Source organism: Mya arenaria, chromosome 3, assembly GCF_026914265.1.
Source record: "Mya arenaria isolate MELC-2E11 chromosome 3, ASM2691426v1".
NCBI lineage: Eukaryota > Metazoa > Mollusca > Bivalvia > Myida > Myidae > Mya > Mya arenaria.
The window spans coordinates 14,609,846-14,613,976 of record NC_069124.1 but is presented as its reverse complement, the minus strand read 5'-3'; the positions used below and the strand labels follow the sequence as shown (position 1 = coordinate 14,613,976).

Sequence of the window (4,131 nt, the reverse complement as noted above, 5' to 3'; positions counted from 1 at the left end):
CTTTATTCCAAACATGAATAAACTAACAGTTATTCAATTATATCAAAGAAGCAGAAATAAAATCATATGATTCCTGTATAATATTTAAACAAATTTTAACTATTGCTTCTTTGAGCAGAACTATATCGACATTTACAGTTTGTTTAAATTCCCACCAGTTGCTTTAAAATCTGAATTTCACAACACTTTGATGAAAGTGCAGACTGTTATTCTTCAACTTGGACTTCTTTTTGTGACAACTGTTCTTTTAGGGAAGCATTTTGAGCGGTATAAAGTGCAAACATCCAAAGGTGACGTCCCTGAAAATAAATGCATAATACATTTTACATTTAAGACAAGATGTTTAAAACTGACTCCTACCATTTCTCAAGAGTGTGGGAATACCTCTGTTTGAAATGCAGCACCTATTGATTTACCGAAAGAGTTCACACCGTTAAATACCACACAACCTGTGAAGACCCAAGTAAAACAGAACTGACAACAAGATCATAGGCATTGTTAGAGTGTTGGTTTCACTTACATGGACATACGGTCTGTGTTTCTACTCCTGGTACAGTGTCTGCAGGATCCTGGACCAGCTTTTCTCTGAAAGAAATTGTTGTTATGTTGATATATTTATATGCAAATTTACACACAAAAAAACTGTGTAATTTCCGTGTAATAATGTTTTCTTCAGTTCTTTTGAGTGTTATTTTCTGTAACATACAAAATACTTGTATTAAAATATATGTAACTATAATGCTGTTGTTTTGTATTGAAAAAGGAACAGTGGCATTTTAAAAATGAGTAGAAGTCTACAAAATAATACAGTCTCAGTTTTGCAATTTATCCTACATGGTACATGTTATTTAAGTCTTCCGTGCACTCCATAAAGATAAATAAAACTCTAACGCCCAGGCATGTGATATCTTGTATAAAATGCACACTTGCATTTTGTGTATAAATGCTGCCATAAGTTTCCTTTCCAAGTGACCGCTTTGTGGGGAGTTTTCTTGAAGATGTTATTCTCCAGCCATCAGCTGATGGTGGGTCAGGATACTCTTAAGATGGTCCATTTCCTCCATGAAAGTGCTTAAATATGCATAATAGTAAAATATAATTAGTGTGACAAGACTCCACAATGCCAGTCAGTAACATATTATACATATTATACAATAAAACAGTAGTTTAAACTTGACACATTCATAACCTGATGGAAACTGTCAACTAGCATGATCTCCATATGGAGGTCAATATTTAGGACACAAGAAAGTAAACAAAATAAACATTTGGCATGATTTGCAGAATTCAGAATTATAATTGAAATGATTGTATTTTGATCGTTTTACGATAAAACCAAATTTTAATTTACTAACCTTCGAGCAGACATCTTCGTGCTTGTTTATCCTGTTGACATTCAGTTTCTCTTGTGGCCGTCCACAGGCTTTAATCCAGCATTTGCACTTCTCAATATCGGATTATATTAATTATAGGTCGGAAATCGTTTAAATCGGCCTCCATTTAGTCCCTCCGGATACCTTAATCTGCATAACATATTCCCCATCCGCATCGTTTAACCATTTTCACAAATCAGTCTTAAAACTTCAATAAAATGTCCGGTTGTAAACAGTTATCGCTGCTGTGTTTGTGGGTAAAGATGGCGGACGGGACTCGGTGAATAATTTGCAGCTTTCTCATTGGTCAATAATGATTAGTTTGATTGACAGGTCGGATCGATGTATAGAAACTGCTCTGCACCCCCCCCCTCCTTTTTCTCCTAGTATTAAGAATGGATCCTATGGAGAGGCAGTATCCCTCCATCTTTGCATATACCAAATACTAATTTATTTAACTAATAAAACAGGGGTGCATGATCAAGGATTGTTGTTAGAGGGGGCACACTTTTGGGGTGCGGGGGCCTTGGGATGTTTATCCCCAACCTCAGAAAACCCGCAAAATGGGCTCCAATCATTGCAATGAGGCCAAAACAATGGTTTGTTTGGGGGTTTTCTGAACAAAAAAATGGGTAATTTCAATCTAAAATGGTGTGTTTCTGTTTATGCCTGCTTTCTCTACCATTTTGACATGCATGATTTGGGTTCTTAGTTCATGAGTCCCCCTTATAAAAAACCTTGAATACTGCATACCAAAAACGGGCTTACACTTTCAATAGAGGCAGTGCGGTTTGCCCTATATGGTATAAAGTTAGAAAAGAAAATGTGTTTGCTGAGCATTAAAAAGATTCCAAACTTAAGAGTTAGTTTGAGTTCACTCGCGTGTATCGTCCAGTAGCTAGCTATGCCGTTGGCAGTGTCATAGCCGTGAAAAATGATGGCACTCTACTTCATGAGGACGTTGTGAGGTGTGAACTTGTCATCTTTCAGATATTTGGACAATGAAAAAGTAGAGGACCCTTGTTTCTTGACTCACAATGTTTCGCAGTTGATTTAAGCCTCGTTTCTTTAAGCTGAGACTATAATCATCTTAGGCCATTGTAATAAAGGTTAAATGAGGTTACATCGAACCTTTAAGTTTTCGCTTTATTCAAAGTCATTACTTAAAGAAAAGAATTCATTCATGATATGAATTTACTTGTAAATTGATAACATTTAAATATTATAACATCTTCAATGTTTTATTTCTTATCCAGTTATTATTCCACTTATTCAGGGGTAATCAGCCAAATAAATGTGTTGGAATTCTGGGAGTAATTAAACTTAAAAAAATATGCCAATCAGACATGCCAGATAGGAAAAATCTGTGAACTTTTCAGGTATCACTTTCAGTCATATTGCATCCACCTGTAGCTAGCTAGAATCATGCTTGTCAATTACGTTTTCAATATCCTTGGCTCTCCCCACTGTTTTTAGAGTTATTGTCACTTTTATTTCACCTCGTAAACATCACAGTCATTATGAGCAAATTTCGTTGACATGACATCGGAGGAGACGATCACTCCCGACATGCATAGTGTATCAATTTCCCAAGCTTTTAACCGCTACCTGTGAATGATAGTTACTTTTTGCATTGATTTTCCCTTGTTTTTCTCAGTGCAGTTTTATTATTTCTTCGCTTCTAAGCCCAGGTTTCATTGACAAGAGATAAAAAATTAACCATATCCATTAATGCAACAATCGTAGTAGAGTACTGGATCTAATTATAAACTCGCGACTGTTGCGTGATAGTACCTCATATCAGATCGGACATCAATGGAAAGTTTTTTATGTGGTTTTCAGTAAGAAGACTATTAACTTAAGATCAGTATAAGCGAAAAAGTGAACCTAGAGGAAAGTGTACTAATTCGAAAGGATGTGAAGAAATTCAATATTCACACTTAAAGGGCCATAAAAGGAATTAATAACAGGGTGAAAGGGCCACCTGGACTGGCGATAAATCTCACCATAATGACCACCCTGTCTTCTCCTTCACACAGAATTTGGTAGGAGGGTTTGTTGTTTGAGGGAAATCGAAGACAAAGTTTTAGCGTTGGAATCTCGCCAATGTTGATTTCTGTTTAATAGCTAGGTATTAAGTTTTTACGTTGATTTTTGTTGATACTGTAGGTAAAGTATTGTGCAAGTGAGTCACTTCATTAACCTCAGCAGGACACTGCTAATGATACTTTTTGTTTGGTGATAGCTCTGAATTCTACAAACACACCAAATGAATGTTTCGTTTGACAGATTGAAAGCACCTATTGTTCAGAAAATGCGAAAATGAGAAAAATACAAAATACACTTTCTTGGTAAGTCATGTCTCATCATCGAACATCGCAAAAAAAATAAAATCATTAATATAGTATATGCATGTCTCTGACATCTGCCAGAAGCCGGAAACTGTTATACTTTTATGAAGATTTATTCTTTTGAATGGTCTGTGTAATTTGTAATAAGTAATTCTGTTGGCTGCTTTACATCATAGCTGGATAAATTAATGAATTTCGTCAGGCCACTTCAGTATCATCAATTGTCACTGCAAGACATTCTACTGACTTTCCCATACTAATGGTCATTTTTGGAATCCCTAGGAATCGCCCATAAAAAAAAGAATATGCTGAAATTGGCATATTTGTATAAGAAATGTTGTTGTAATCAGTTAAGGGACTTGTTATTGTTCCCCAAATAGCTTGGAGAAGTGTGTTGTGTCTGATAT

General features: G+C 35.6%; 1 long non-coding RNA gene across 1 annotated transcript; it reads right to left on the bottom strand.

Moving 5' to 3' along the window:
• Positions 1-529: 529 nt before the first annotated feature.
• LOC128227257 (uncharacterized) lies at positions 530-1,712 on the bottom strand. The gene is made up of 3 exons (XR_008259791.1): positions 1,356-1,712; positions 925-1,071; positions 530-585 (listed from the first exon to the last, which is right to left on the bottom strand). It is a non-coding gene; the product is annotated as an uncharacterized LOC128227257 (long non-coding RNA).
• Positions 1,713-4,131: the final 2,419 nt, after the last annotated feature.